General features: G+C 45.3%; 1 protein-coding gene and 1 long non-coding RNA gene across 10 annotated transcripts in view; one reads left to right on the plus strand and one right to left on the minus strand.

Annotated features, from left to right (window-relative positions):
• LOC104552115 (zinc finger protein 652) overlaps positions 1-16,231 on the minus strand; it is a 57,283-nt gene extending 41,052 nt beyond the window's left edge. For 8 of the 9 annotated variants that reach the window (XR_009820699.1, XR_009820700.1, XR_009820701.1 and 5 more), the window contains exon 1: positions 9,782-10,235. The gene's annotated coding sequence lies outside the window, so the exon portion shown is untranslated. Of the gene's footprint in view, positions 1-9,781; positions 10,236-16,112 lie in introns of those variants that run through there. The other variant, XR_009820703.1, reaches the window with a different exon arrangement.
• Positions 10,131-15,026, plus strand: LOC133628461 (uncharacterized). Its single transcript, XR_009820707.1, has 3 exons — positions 10,131-10,306; positions 10,895-10,971; positions 14,529-15,026. It is a non-coding gene; the product is annotated as an uncharacterized LOC133628461 (long non-coding RNA).
• Positions 16,232-16,571: the final 340 nt, after the last annotated feature.

The raw sequence follows: 16,571 nt of genomic DNA on the forward strand, positions 1-16,571 counted from the left end.
AAGATTTAAAAGTCATTTATATTCATAGATGCCAGTGATGACACTTACTAAACATCACTAACTTATCCTAAGATGGCAAATGATTGCACTAACAACTTAGGCTACACATAAAGCCACATGAAAACAAAAAGGAAATATGTCATCAAGATCTGTACTTCTGTTTCCCAAAGTTATCATTTTTCCTCCCAGAGGAGGAATGAATAAAGAAGCACTAGATGGTTACCTGTCTTTGAATATGTGGATGGTAGTAAGTTGAGAACTCAAAAAAATGTAAATGTTCTGTCCACAAAGTGTAACAGGTATAACTTCCACTGGCTGTTTATTGTAGAGGAAAGTTCTTTTTCCTTGGTTTAAGCTGACAGTGCCGACTTATAAAAGTTTACTATTTCTTGCTATCTCTTATACCAAGCCCTAAAGTAGACCTTTGTAAAATGTAGAATGAAGGTACCAGTGAAATTTTGGGGGTTTTTACAGAAGGGTTAATTTTAAGAAAACTCACAGTCGGGCTCACTTATTTCATTACAGCTTTTTGTTGACCAGCCTGTACTACATATCACAGCTCAGAATGTGCCCCTGTATAATTTATGTTTTACACTATAGTAATGAAACATTTACAATAATCTCATCTGAGCTGGGAGCATGACGTTACACATCTTACACAGTCCCTCAGTCACAGTTTGATGTGGGGTTTTTCTTTTAAAAAAAACAAACATTGATTCATTTCCAGTTTAACAGTTTATCTTTACAAAACCTGCTAGATATCTTGGAACTTTGCTGTGTTATGTAGAAGAAAAAAAGATTTAAATAGCAAAATCTTTCGCTTTATGAAGTGTAAATTTGATCTCTCCAAAATAAAGTTCGTTCTTCTCACATCATTGGAATGTGCTTACAGATAGGTTTAAAAACTTCTCCATTTTTCATTTATAGCTCTTTACACACTGGATAATTTTGACTATCAAACCAGCAACAAGTTTGTAGAAAACTCCATAGTAACAAAAAAATCTTGCAGTAGCTGCACAACTACCCTCTACCCAGTAGCAATTGCAATGGTAAATGCTGCACTGATGGAGAATTACCACAAGGAGCTTTTCCCTTCTTACCTGGGCTGCTCTCAGCATCTCCTTTCAAACAACTCACAAAAAACACACCTGCAGTTACCTGTAGAGTTTCAGGTTTACACCTTCTAGCAGCATTTTAACTACTGAATCATCAGATACTACTCGGATCAAGGCCAAGTGGTTAATGAGGTTAAGGCAAAGATATGTGTCTTTTTGCAAGCACAACTCACTAGCAGAAGTTTCAGTAATCTAGCGTTGACAAAGTCTAAATGTGTGTCGTGGTTTGGCCCAGCTAGTGCAGAAGCACCATGACAGACTCTCACTCAGTGCCCCCATTCACCCCCACCCTCGTTAGGATGGCAGAGGCCCCAGCAAAATGGGAGAAAAAAGATAAGCAAGGTTGTTGTGGATTAAGACAAGGGCAGGGGGGGCTCGCTGCCAATTACGGTTCCAGACAAAACAGACTCCAGACTCCAGTACTCGACTGAGAGAGGAAAGTAGGAAAGTTTATTCTGCTGCCTACAAGAAACAGAACGGAATAAAAGCAAAAAGGGAGTAGGATGATGAGAAAATTACAACCAGCACTTTAAGCTCTCCCTCCCTCATCCCTCCTTTCTTCCCAGGTCCAGCTCACTGCTCCTGATACCTCTACCTCCTCCACCCTCAACGGCTCAGGGGGGTAGGGAACGGGGTATGTGGTCAGTCTCTTACAGATGGGCTCTGCCGCTTCTTTCTTCTCAGAGGAGAAAGATTCCTGGCATTCTTCCCCTGCTCTGATACGGGGTCCTTCCCCAGGGACACAGTCCTTAACGGGGTCCCTCCCCAGGGACACAGTCCTTAACGAACTTCTCTGGTGTGGGTTGCTCCCAGCAGCTACAGCTTCTGCTGATACAGGGTCCCTCACACGGGACAAGGCCTCCTCCAGCCATAGTTTTAATGAAGAGAATCACTGCCCCTGGCTCGGGGTCTGTAATGAAGTGATGGGGTCCCTCCCACAAGACACGGCCTCCTCCGGCCATAGTCACTGCCCCTGGCTTGGGGCCTTTTTTAATCAAAATGAGTCACTGCCCTTAATGCGGGGTCTTCAGCAAAATGAGTCTCTGCTCCTGGTCAGGGGTCTTTAGCAAAATGAGTCTCTGCCCTTGATGTGGCATCTTTAACAAAATGCAAACAAATCCCAGCTTCACCAGTCCTCTCCACAGGATGCAGGGGAGTCTCTGCTCCAGCACACCTCCTCCTCCCTTCCCTCACTGACCTTGGAGTCCACATGCTTGTTTCTCTCACTCTTCCCACTCCTTGCACCACCACCAGCCGGAAAAGAAGAAGAAGGGACAGAATAAGGAAGAAGAAACAGGAAGTAGTCTCCTCTTCTAGCTTCTTAAAAAGTGACCGTGGAGGTGTCTAAATGGCTCAGCCCCAGAAGTGGGTCTGGCTCAGAGCTGGGGAGAGTTTCGAGCAACTTCTTACAGGAGCCATCTTTACAACCCCTTCCCCATTACCAGAAACGGCTGCCACGTCAAACCATGAGAATGTGCCAATACCAAAACTATACTATTGTAGGTGTTTCTTCCTGCACAATGCTCCTGTAAACCCTGAACTCAGCATGGTTATCTTCCAGTACCAATTACTGTCTTGTTTTGAGCTACTGAATATCCTGAAACAATATTACACACTGTTTATTTTAGATGCATAACATAAACTTGGGGGGGAAGACTCTTGCTTATATAATATTTATATAATTTACCAAAGCACATTTAATAACACAGAAATTTACCATCTTCTAAGAGACGTTAACCAAGCAGCGTCTTCAACAGAACTCCCAGATGCACATATTCTACCTTTGCATTCTCCCTGAAGTTAGGAGAGTTAGACATATCAGAGCTGTTCAGCAAGTCTACCCATGATCAAAACAGACACTGTACAATGGCAACAGTTCATTTCAGCCTTCAAATGTTTTACAGCTGCAGTTCTCAAGCATAAATACTCTTCCCACTGATACAATAGTGGATTTTATTCCCAGTTTTTCTTCTAATTCATTATGCAGCTTTGGACATCTCTCTAGTTTGTATTTAAATGTCCTTCTGAGCAAAGTGAGGACAATTATCAGTTAAGGCAAAAATTACTGGTTCATTTTAATCTGATCTAAGTCTCTGTGGCTGCCAAAGGAGGCATTACACTCCCTATTTATATGCCAACACTGGCATTCTCATGGTTGCAAAGTGACATGACTTGGGAAATCAGTTTGCCTGGAAAGTAACCATTCCTTGGGATAATTTTTCAGCTGGATCATTTCTCTGAATCAGCTTATCATGCAACTTTATAAATACTACCATTAATCACAAGATTTTGCTTCCTGAAATAATCAATTTGTTCTACAGGTGAAATCTGGCTTTCACTTTCCTTAAAACACCAAGGTAAGAGAATCAGAAGCACAAAACCAAATTGGGGGGGAAAAAAAAAAAACCCCGAGGATGATACTTTAAAATTGAGGTTGAAAAAATAATGTCTTTTCAAGAACCTGTAGCAAACAGGAATTTATCCCAAATGACTTCAACCTTTGTGGGGCTCATGCTTTCATTTAAAAATAAGTTCCTAACTATTATGAAAATAAGAATATTTCTTGGCAAAAAAGGAACAAGTTACTTAATTTAATAAGTAGGCCAGGGAATAGCACCTCAGTAAGAATCTCAATAAGACTGGGATATGTGCAAAGGGAGGGTGAGAAAGGAAAAAGAGTGTCCACCAACAGTAGGGATAATTAACTTCATCTTATTGTCCAAATTTTAAGTGCTTGAAGCGTGGGATAATAGAAGTTGTTTGTGCACAGGAGAGACTAAATTATTTTACAGCACCAGAAGTGGGCTAAGTAATTATCAAAGATAGGTAGAAGGTGAGATCCTTCATCAAGAAATCTGCAGGTTAGAGGAAAAGCTATGAAAATCTAGAAGACGGGAAACAGACTAGTTTTAAGGAAACAAGTTTTTAAAAAAGCAGTGGAAAACTGTGTAATAAAGAAAGAGCATGAGCAAGAGGACACCAAGCAGGAAAACAGGAGTAATGGAATGAATTTAGAAAGCTACAAGTGGAAGAAGAAAAGTTCAACCAAGTATGTGTTAAAACAAAACTGCCTGGCAAAAAGTTGCAATTACATTCAGGACATAATTTTCCTCAGACCTTTAAACTGCAGTCATCAGGGCATTTCGCTCTAATAGATTTTGTCCTGCAGGTAGTGTGAAATAAATGATTCTTCAAGACATAGACATTACAATAAAGCAAAATAGAGATTCTCAGCAGCCATTTTTACTATTGGATGACATGGGTGGTAAAGATTTATTAGGATATGTTTCTGTCCCTGCTAAAGACTTCTGAAGTCACACCTATACACCACAACTTGTATTTGCATAATGTCAACCCCACACTGGTGTTACAGTGCATTAAACATCCATCCTAATGTCCCTCAAAGTGACATGCAGTTCAAATACAGAAAATCTAAGCACAGTGCACATCACTGAACAGGGAACTTGGAGAATTTACTGCAGTGAGAAAGTATACAAAATATACTGAGGAATCACAAGGCATCTGACCCCATCATTTATATGTGTAACATCTCAAATTTGCTAGCCTGAAAAAGAAAAAAGGGAAAGTTACTGTTATTAAGGATAGAGCTCCTGTCATTGTACAGTCTAATGTTAGAAAGGACAGAACCAGAAAATCTACAGAAGTATGAGTAGGAAGGAGAGCTGCTTCTTTAAAATATATGTAGCAAAAAATATCCGCATCAATCGGGAAACATAAATAGTCCTGTTCAGCAAATGTCCAAAAATATTACAATGACACAGCTAGTTGACAGTATCTGCTCTATGTAAGGACACTGGACACTAAAAGCAATCAGGCTTTTTGTTAGAAATAATCTGTCTTCTACCATTCAAATTCACAGTTGTCACTTAAATAAGCATGACTTGCAAGCAACTGTGGAGTTCAGAACAGATTTTCGCTGTTTTCCACAAGACTAGTCAGCCATAGGAAAGGCAAAATTCTAGTAAGCTTTCTGCACCTGCAAGATTCAGCTATGCTCCAACTCAAATATTTGCAAATTTGTGTACAACATTCCCATAAAAGAAGGCATGAGGATCAATGGATGCTTATCTGTAAATTTTTAACTATAAAACTTTCTGCTTGCAAAAAAGAAAAGCTATACTACCTTATCCTACCAGGCCATCTGTCTTCGCCGTGGTACCACAAATATTCATCCAAAATTCCATCTGAAAAACTTTCTGTTCACTTGTATTTAGTACCTAGGACAGATTCAAGGTGGCTTAACAGATTTTGCCTCAAATGTTAACATGGGTCCTAATTCCAGTGATCTGTCTTCAAGCCAGACCACTTGCCTTTCACATTACATGCCTAAAATCACCTTTCCACTGAAAGAATCAAGTTCCAAAACTTTAAAATACACAAACGAAAACAACACAGCATACTGTGCTGGTAGTTGCTTAGCATACCTAAATGTTTCTCTTGAGTGAAAACTACTAATCTGAAATCTCCTCAGGGAAGGGTGTCTGAAAGTGTCAAGTAAACTAACACAAGCTGCTTGTGTTAATGAGTTTAAGCTGTTGGCACCAGAGCTACCGCCAGTTTCACTCCCTATGCAATTGTTTTCCAGAAGGGAGGAGTAACCTAAAAATCATCATTTTAAGATCACTTGGAAAAATCAAGCATTTGCAAAGGCAATTCAGATACTAGATGCTAGAAGTTTGTGTTGTAACAAATATTTCAACTGAAGCAGGAAAGTCTGCCTCTTATTTACCAGAGCTACAAAGATTGTACATAAGAGTTATTAGCAAACGCCGAGTGGAAGAGGAAGAGGTTAAAGACTTGTTGGCCAAGCTTAAGGCTCATAAATCAATGGGTCCTGATAGGATGCATCCTAGAGTGCTGAGAGAGCTGGCTGATGTGATTGCTAAGCCTCTCTCTATCATTTTTTAACAATCATGGAGGACAGGCGAGGTGCCTGAGGACTGGAGAAAGGCCAATGTCACTCCAGTCTTCAAATAGGGCAAGAAGGATGACCCAGGAAACTACAGTCAGTCTCACTTCCATCCCCAGAAAGGTGATGAAACAACTCATACTGAATGTCATCACTAAACATATAAAGGAAAAGGTGGTTATCAGGAGGAGTCAACATGGATTCACCAAGAGGAAATCCTGTTTGACCAACCTGATAGCCTTCTATGAGGGCATAACAGGCTGGCTAGATGAGGGGAGAGCAGCGGATGTCATCTACCTTGACTTCAGCAAGGCTTTTGACACTGTCTCCCATAACATCCTCATCAGAAAGCTCAAGCAGTGTGGCTTGGATGAGTGGAGGGTGAGGTGGATCAAGAGCTGGCTGAATGACAGAACCCAGAGGGTGGAGATCAATGGGAGGCAAGATTCATTTATGGCCTTCCAAAAGCAACTGCTACGCTTACCGAAGCCCTGCTTCTCGGGAGGTGGCCGGACATCGCTGCTGATGAGAAGTAGAGAGTAACAGTTTTATTTGCTTTTGCTTCACTTCTCGCGTGCACGGCTTTGCTGCTTCTTTATTAAACTGCTTTTATCTCAACCCACGAGACTCTCATCTTATTTTCTCCCCTTCCCTGGCTTGCTGAGGAGGTGGGTGATAGAGCGGTGTGGTGGGCACCTGGCATCCAGCCAGGCTCAAACTACCACAATATAAGAAAAAAACTATTTCACTCTGAGGGTGATGGAGCGTTGGAACAGGCTGCCCAGAGGGATTGTGGAGTCTCTTTCTTTGGAGATGTTCAAGACCCACCTGGACATGTTCCTATGTGACCTGATCTAGGTGGACCTGCTTCTGCAGGGGGGTTGGAGTAGATGATCTCTTAAGATCCCTTCCAATCCTACCATTCTATGATAATAAATTGACCTCCACATAAAATCCCACTTTTTTTTTGTAGGAAAAAAAAAACCAACCCCAAACTCTGGTATCATAACATTCTGAAGAGACAAATTACACATACTTAGCAAAATGTAAACTAGGTTTTTTTTGGGTTTTTTTTAATAATTATGTTCCTTAAAATTGACTTAATCTTCCATTTAGAAGCTAAGATCTGGATCTTGTAGTGAGAGCTGTTTCACACTATTATGAGATCAGCTTGTTCTGTGATCCAGGAATTTAATCAGGAGAATGGTTATAAAATATTTTAATACAATAATAATCTACTGAATCAGGTTGTTAGAAAATGTATCAATCTCCTCGTTTGGTTGGGACTTCCTTCCAGTTATGTCTGCCTTTTTGGGGGAGTTAGAAATTTATTCTTTGATAAGGCATATTATAGTGTGCCACAGAGAAATAGGTCACTGATGACATGTAGTTTTGTAACCACCTTAAATATACCCATGCCTATCTCAAATATGCTATTGGTACACTACTCTTCCCTTAGGCACTGATAAAGCACATGATATCAGGACTGGAAGATGGGATCTTGTTTATGGAAAGTACCAATTTAATGCAGTTGTATGAAGTCAAAGGGCTCATGCCAAGTTGTTCTCTTTCATGTACATCTCATGCTCTGGGTGGTATGACACCAGAAAAATATGTTTGACCTACAAGTAACTCCCTGTACATATGAAGACTTTTTGCACCTCAGTCTGACATTTCCACATTCTATGATCCTGGCAAAGAGAGTAAGAACAGAACATCCCAATATCTTGCACTTGCAACAGAACCTGATGAACTGCTCTTTTAAGTTAGACCTAACCATTCATACAAAATGCTGAAGAATTTACTCTCCAGAAGACATCAGTTAAAGGTTTTTTGTATCATTATTAGTTGAGAAGAAATAATATAATCAATTAAATCCTTTAAAATAAATTCACAAGTCTATAGTACCAAAGTCTCTTTTGATCATGTAAATATTTGAAAGCTTTGTTTTGCTAAGCCACAAAACATTTACTGATCTTCCTAAATCTCAATCACTGCAACCAAATATGAAGTAGCTATAAATACTAGATAAAATTATAATTCAAATCTTACATCTCTGACATCCTTTTAAATGCAATTGCTTAGTCAGAAAAAAAAAGCCCTCATGATTTTGCATTTTTCTTTCAAATACATACTCTCTGAAAAAAGCTTTGAAAATTTCTGTCCCTCAACTACAGTCTTACACTGCAAGTTTACTCTGTGTCAACTTTATTTATCAACATTTAAATTCAAGCATTGGCTGCCTCGGACAGGGATGGGGCTCTTCATTCAGGATAACCATATTGCAAATGCTTGATAAATCACTGTAAAGCAGAAAAAGGAGTCTCCTTCTCTGGAGGTCTTCAAAACCTGCCTGGACATGTTCCTGTGTGACCTGATCTAAGTGGACCTGCTTTGCAGGAGGGTTGGACTAGATGATCTCTAAAGGTCCCTTCCAACCCCTACCATTCTATGTAGGTAGAAAGATAAAGGGAATTCAAATAGGTAGGGATGAGAACACTAGACCCATATAAATGATGAAAATTATCTGTTACCATAAAGTATGATGGCAAATCAAGGTGCACCAGACTATCCTTCACAAATCAGTGCTTGCAGTTACACCTCTTTTGTTCAGCACACACAAATACCCCCACCATCATTCTCTTGATTCACCTCACATACACCACATATACAGATGCAAAGCACATGCCAGTTGCTATTCCCAGAACAATCCAGCTCAGGTCACCCCCCTGAATAGATAAAAATGCACATTCTTCACATCCTTTTTGTCTGACTTAAATAGCTTCCACTGCTCAAGATGTCAAAACTCTGTTGTGATTAAAGATACTTACATAGATACTATTAAGACCAAAAAGACACACTATCTTGAAGCATATATTTTCATTCTAACAATATCTGACCAAGACAGCCACAGGACCGAAAGTTGCACAGAAGGCAGTTAAAAATCAAAACAAATCCCAAAACCCTAGGGTGCACATACCACCACATCTGTCCTGATAGCAAAGAGAAAGGGAAGATACCTAAGTAAAAGATTGAGATGATTTTTTCCCCTTCACACACCTAGACCCATAACCCGCCGCTGTAAAAGGTAACATTTCATTTCCTCACCTACTAAATGACAACTCCAGACCCAGGAGCGAGCGCATTTAAGAACCACGTTCCCGCCTAACAATCGCGGACCGTGCACCGGTCGTGGCTGCACAATTAGCAAGTGACAAGAAGGAAGGAGAGGGCTGCCAAGTGCCCCTCGCAACTCCATGCCACCACTCCCCTGGTGAGGGGGAGGGAAAGCAAAGACAGAAAACGGAGAGGTGAGGAAAGGCAATCCAATACAGCCAAATACAGCAAGATTTCCACCCCCCACACTTGCTTCATGCAACTCACCTTACCTCCCCCAGGTAAGTGGCATAGATCCCTCCCAGCGGGGTGCAGCAGCCGAGACAGATTCCCCCGGCCCTCCAGCAGCATTCCTCCCCGGCCCGCTCCCCTTCTCCCGCGAGAGGCTCCCCTGGCTGCACCCGCTTCGGCCGAAGGAGCTCCAGGCCGGGCATGGAGCTCCCCTAACCGCAACTCTCCTCCCTTCCCAGCCGCGCTTCCTTCCAGGCCGGGAAGCGGCTCAACCTCGTTCCCTCCGTCACCCACTGCCGGGCTGGGCCTAGTGGTGCTCACCGGCTGCTGCCAGGCCAGAGGACAAGAGGGAAGGAGATCCTCAGCTAAGCGGGCAGCCTACACTCACCCAGGCTGATCCCCTCAGGGCCGCCCCCACCGCTTTCCATGCCGGACGGCAAGGGGAGGGGGGCACAGGCGAGGCGGCGGAGGGAGGGTGGAGGAGGCGAGACGGAGGGGCGGAGGGCAGGGCCCTCCCTCTCTTCCTCCGCTCGACCCCCTCAGCTGCCGCCGCGACGCTCGAGTAGCCGCTGCCTCGGGCTCGGGTTCAGGCCCAGCCTACGCCGCCGCCGCAGCGCTACGTGGCTGCTGCAACCAGTCTCACGACGACGACGACGACGCCGCCGCGCGCGCGCGCGCGCGTGTATATATGTGTGTGTGTGTGTGTGTGTGTGTGTGCGCGCGCGCGGGGGGGGTACGCGAACAGAGGAACACGCACGAGGCCAAAGAAGCGAGATATGGGATACCCATAGGCTGAGGGAAGGGCGACTAGCGCGCGGCGCCCGCAGGCGCATGCGCTGTCGGGCAGCTGTCCCCCTCTCGCCCTTCGCTGGTCACCTTAGGCTGAGGGGCCGGAGGGGAGTATGGAGCGCAGGTGAGGCGTGGGGCAGGGGCGCTGCGCATGTGCAAGGGCTGGCACCCCGCGGGGCTCAGGTGAGATGGGGCTCTTGGAGGCCGGTGAGTGGCAGGAGAGGGTGTCGACTTTCCTCAAGGAAGTCGACCGTTACTCCGCTGAGGCCGCCCTAATTGCCGTCAGCTGAGTCGGGTAAGATGTGGTGAGCCATTCACTCTTTGCCTCGCTTTGCGAGCATCTCCGTCGCTCCAGTGAAGACCCCTTGATCGCAGCTCTGCCGCCGGCATAATAGCTGTAATGGTAGCCGGGTTCGGAACCCTGGCCCTCATGGATAAACGGAGATAATGCTTCATACAGCGGCTACTGTGAGGGAGTGGCTGCGGCCTCGGCATGGGAGGCGCCCTTTCAAGGGCCGTGTGTTGTGTAGGGTGATAAAACCGCTCCTCAGGAGTCAGATAAGACCTTTAAAAAGGCCTCATCGGTCAGGGGAGTTGGTTGTTTCTGTTATGATGCCAAACCCCAGCTTCCCCTTGTTCAAACCTTCCTTTCCCCTAAAAATGCTAACAACTAACCTCTGGCCTGTGCTTTCTTGATTACACTCACCTCCAGGGCCCAAGCCTGATGTACGAGGGAGACGTGACAAGAAGTAAAGAAATGATTTTTGCTGGTAGAGATCCCTGTCAGTGGTGAGTAGGGGGCTCGCAAAAGGATATGGGGAGGATCAGAGCTGCAGCTTTCTAGGCTGGCACTGAATTTCACAGAGGTATCACCTAATCTGGGAAGCTGTAAAGACTACTCCATAGCCCTGAAAACCACTGCTGAGCGCTGTGTAGGAGGGAAGAGCACTGCTGTGGTTTAGGTTTGGCAGGGGTGAAAGAATTAGCGAGAGTAGTAGAAGCAGGAAAAGGGGGAAGGGCACCAGCCCCTTGGGTAGTGTTATCTGCTTCCTGGATACTTAAGGAATCCCTTGTGCCCTGTAGCTTTGGCTTCCTTTTTGGCCTCTTGCATTCCTACTGTAGTCCCCTTTTTAAATCCTTTAGTTCTGCAATCCTTTCTCTACCTGTGGTTTGTTTCCTCATCTGCTTTGTTTGCTGCAAATCCCCCTCCCAGCAGTGCAGGGTGCTTGATTTGAGGTTCTACCAAAAAAATCTGTACACCCTCATTTCCCTGAAACATAATGTGACATGCCAGTGTATTTGACCTGCTCATGAACGTAAATCCCAGATCTGAGCTCCCTGTGCAGAACAGGGATTGGAACTTTCAAAGTTCACAATCAAATGATTAGGGCAGGATAGGCTGGGGAAGCCCAAGCCCCATAGTTGGGCTAGATCAATATTGCCAGTTTTCTTCTTGCCCCAGCAACCCCTGCTGTGAGGGCATGGGTAAGCAGCAGAGTGTGGCTCCTGTTACTCTGATTAGCCCCATGGGAACTGTTACTAGCTGTCCCAGTTCAGAGGAGGCCCCAGGCTGCTCTAATCTCTGCTGGGATAGTGTGTAGCTGGAGAGGGAAAGGGTGGCCAGGAGAGATCCTGGGCTTTGAGAGCATGGGCATTGCTCCATCTGAGCTTAACATCCTTGTGCAGTGCAGTTTCTTGAGACTAAGAGGATGTCAGGGGATGGGGTGCTGCTGTTGGTTAACTGTGTGTGTGTGAAGGATGCCATGGAGTATAATTTCCTGTTTTGAAAAGACCAGGAAAAAAAATGCTGGAGACTCTTATCTTGGAAAGTTAGTGAACAAGACGTGACAGGACCCCTCTTCCAAATGTGGAATTTCAGCAGAAGGACAACTGAGGAATGTTGGAAAACAGTGGGCACCCCTGTGCAAAGGGGTACAGATGAGGAGTAAAGCCATCAACTGTTTCAACACCCACAAAAGTGAAGCTACTGCTAGTGTCTATCCATGGGACAAGAGTAGGCCAGGGCCTCGATGATCTCTCTCCAGCATGTGAAGAGAGCATGTAGTCTCCCAGGCTGTTTTGCTGTTCCCTCTTCTCTATTGCAACCTGTGGTTTTCTAACCTGGTTTCTGTACCCTGAGCCTGCAGCATGAGATCCCCTGGCTGCTGGAGCCTTTGCAGGAGCCTTTCCCCACAAAGGTGCTCTGCATCCTCAGCTTCAGATGATGTCAGCAAGTGTTATTTCACTCTCCCCAAAGAAGGGCTATGCAGAGATTAAAAGGCAGTGTTAAGTCCTCATTAGTGGACACCATGACTGCAGAGGGAGAGTTAAAAAGAAAAATATGAAATCAGGGACCAAGTACAAATGTCCTTGGACTCTGAAGCCCTTTTGACATGATGAAACCGAAGCACCTGTCCTCACAGCCTTGCTTGTGTCCTGTTGGTAGCAGTGGTGGCCTAGGGATGAGACAGAGACAGGCAAGAGTAACTCTTTAGGCTCACTGCAGGGTTTGGCTCCTGAATGCCCAGAGCACCCAGCAGTCGCAAGCTTTGTTCTGTGAGTGTTTGGCTAATGGAGGGTGACAGCTCTTCGTGCTGCTTCCAGGGAGTGATCCAGCTGAGAGGCTGGCTGTGGCACTCAGCCCCGTTCCCACAAGGAAGCCTGCTTCAGCTATTTACATCCCTGTCTTTGATCTGGCTTTTGACATGAAAAGACATGTCAGCCAGGTAAAGGGAAACAAACAGAATGCAGCAACAGCCTCACATCTCTGCTTGCACGTGATCTGTGCCCTGGCGCACACCTGCCTCACAGCCACAGATCCTTATCGGCCCTCTGATTTCCTTGCTGTCATCTCTGCTTTCCCTTCACACCGGCGAAGAACTTCTAGGGGCAACTTTCTGCATCTTGGTTGCTGCTCAGTAAGATGCTATAGCTCCTGTGTCGCCTCTCTCTAGCATCTCCCTTCTCTCTCTCGAGTACCACCAGTGTGGGAAATGCTCTCACATTTCCTCCTTGTTGCACATGGTACCAGGAATGGGCAATACAGATCTTCATTTCCTCCCTAAACTGCTGCCCTGTTTAATCAGCAGTTGTTTGCTCCAGAAGTAGCAGTGATACAGCAGTAGGTGACATTGTCCCTGCCTGGAAATCAGATCTTTTTTTCTGCTAAGCAGCTTAGGACCTTTCAGGGTGAAAAGTACAATAGAAGTAAGAGAATTTGCTGGGCCAAGGGCCACAGACTCAGCAGAACACAGTGTTACCCACCTGTGTATTTTCTAGAGGACTAGATGTTCTAGACTTGCTGAGAAAGCAAACTTAACAAGTAAGAGTGGTGGTGAGATGCAGTGAGCTCTGTGGTGGGGATAAAAACTATCACCAGTTGCAGGATAGCGTGGGAAGGAGAAAATCAAACAGAGGTGAACTCATCCTTTTATCAGCCGTTAATTTTCCTGTGGCATTGTCATGTTTCTTGGTTTTGCAAAGCTGGGTTTTCCTGGGCCATCCCTGAGCCATCTGCTCTGGTTATTTTCTTTGGCTTTCAGGCAGCAAACCTTTAGTAAGGGAAATGTCTACCCAGTCTGGGGCCTGCAGAGCCCCATGATCTGTGCTGCTGAGAGATGGGGCTCAGTTCATAAGAGCCCTGGGTTTTACCGAGGCAGTGATGACCTGCTTTATCCAGACTCCTCCTGGGAAGATGTCTCAGAAAACATGACAGACAGAGAAGCAGCCCCTTCTAGCCGTCTTTTTCCCCACAGTCAACAGGGAGATGGGCTGCCTTCCTGCTCTCCTACCTGCCTCTTCCCATAGTGAGAGGTGACTTTTGGTAGCTTATTGGTGCTGGTGAGAGGGCCAAGTGGAACAGCACCAGCCCTTCTCCACATCCTAACAGTTCTGCTTTGGGAACAGCCTGAATTGGACATGACTTACATTTGGGAGAATGCAGTTGGGATTGGGATTCTTTCTCCTTCCTCAAGGGGGAAAAGGCAGAGAACAGGCCCTTCCCCACTAGAAAACAAGCCAAGAGTGAGAAAAGAAACTGAAGCATGGACAGGGTGCTGACACCTCGCTGACTAAGCCTTCAACCCAGCCATTTGACTCTTCAGATTAATGCTTTATCTTTGAGGTATCCAGCTATGTCCTGCAGGAATCAGGATCCTCTCAAGCAGTGGGAAAGGAAGCAAAAGGAAAACAAAGGGGTTTTCCTGCTAGCTCGTCACAGGAAGCCCTGTGCTGTGTGAGGGAATCACCACCATTGAGTGCAGAGGCACTGGGTTTTGAGACTACACAGAGCAAAGTAGAAGTTCAAGCAGAGGAAATTCCTGTTGACAATCTCCCTTCTTAACTAGGTCAGTGTGAGGCCACAAAGATGAACTCGGAAGAATACAGTAGCAGAGCTAACACCCACCAGCATCTCCTTGAGCCCAAGTTTAGACCTTTGGAGCAGCAGATTACAGGTGGAGTTGACATCAGTGAACACCTGAGAAGCAGAACTGCAGACTGAGGGTACCCACATGGATACCAGTAGCTTTATCTCTGGACACACTCAACCCTCCCTGACAAGTATTTCAGTGGAGCAGTGCAGGCACCTGGGTGCTGAGGAGCAGCTCTTCAGGAACCTAGCATAGCCAGCTGGTTTCAGCATGGGTTTACAGGCTTGGTGCATTGAGGGCTTGAACTCAGCCTGGGCAGGGCAGCAGTAACATCCTTGTATAGTACAGAAAAGCTTGGGAGATCCATGTGTGGGTTAGTAGCTTGCTTTGGGGTGCTGGAGGCAAGGTGGTGATGTGACTGTATTATCAGAGTCATTAGCCCCTGCATAAAAATAATGTCTCAAAAAATAATAAAAAGTTCTCTTTGGGTAGCCTCTGTTTTGTGCCTTTTTAAAAATAAGGTAAAATACAGATTCTGAGACACGGCAGTTAGACAAGAAGAGGATGGGAGTGAGGGAAATTCACGGAATTGGGCTTTTACTCTTTGTTGTCTGTTTGATCAGCTCTTGTGTTATGCTGTAATCTCAGGTGGTCTCCCCAGCAGACTGTCTACATGAGGGAAGTTCTAATAATTTGTGCTGGGGTAATAGCTAAATGGAAATATCACCATAACAGGCTGATAGAGACATTCCTGTTCCTGCATTAAAGAACACCTCTGCTCAGATCAGCATCAGCTGCTACCAAAGCAGTGCAAGGAGGATCCATGTACCTTGGCTAACGAGTAACAAACAAGTTTAACTAGAGTCCATTCCCTGTAAGTCAGGACTTGCTGAATTCAAGTCAGCTCAGTTCTGCTGATGGAAAACAGGCATATGAGGAACATCTCAGCCCCCAGTGCTGTCTAGTACCAGGCAAGGAATAATTAAACCAAATTTGGCCCTAAGAATTGTTCCCCCTCTCTCAGCCAAGCTGAGCTCCAGCCTGGCTTAGGACATTATTTCCCACCCGCTTCCACAAGTGCTTTCTCTCACAGCACACTCTACCACATCCTCTGTGTTCTAAGACAGAGGCATTTTCTGCTTCATCCACTTAGATATAAACAACACAAAGGAAGAGCAGCTCTGCAGAGAGAGACCTGGGAGTCCTGATTGATAATAAACTAAATATGAGCCGGCAATGTGCCCTCATGGCCAAGAAGGCCAATGGCATCCTGGGATTTCACCGTGAGAGTGACAGAGCAGTGGCACAGGCTGTCCAGGGGGGTTGTGGAGTCTCCTTCCTTGGAGGTCTTCAAGACCCACCTGGACATGTTCCTATGTGACCTGATCTAGGTGGACTTGCTTCTGCAGGGGGGGTGGACTAGATGATCTCTAAAGGTCCCTTCCAACCCCTACCATTCTATGAAGCAATAAGTAAACTCCTCCCTATCCCTTGCCACTTCAGATGTGCTGCCAGCTTGCTGCAAGGTACAAATTATCACAAACTCGGGGAACTCCTTACCTGGAGAGGCTTTGGCTGTGGCACATCAGTGACTGTCAGGGAGCAGATGCCCATTTCAAGGGAGCAGCCATGCTGCAACTCCCAACTGCTTCAAGTACTTGTCCATGTGATTGCTTTCAGCCACTTCGCAGGTCGGGTGTGCCAGTTATCTATTAAATAGGGAGAGAGAGCACGTGAGAGAGAAAGGGTAAACACAGAGGAAATCAGGCAGTTTCCTGTTTGTTTATCATGAACAAAAGCTTGTTGGTCTGGTTTGAATGTTACTAGGAGGTTGGCCCGGCTGGTGCAGAACTGAGCTCTTCCACTGGCATGAAAGGAAGAAGTAAAATAAAGTCTCCCAGGAAGGAAAAAGCCCAACTCAAACCTCTCTGGAGGTTTGTAGCCAAGGCAGGGTGGTGAGCAGGGATATTTCACCTTGGTTTGTAGGGCTCTGATGTGTGAAGGTGGCAACCAACTGCT

The sequence above is a fragment of the Colius striatus genome, chromosome W (assembly GCF_028858725.1).
Source record: "Colius striatus isolate bColStr4 chromosome W, bColStr4.1.hap1, whole genome shotgun sequence".
Classification (NCBI taxonomy): domain Eukaryota; kingdom Metazoa; phylum Chordata; class Aves; order Coliiformes; family Coliidae; genus Colius; species Colius striatus.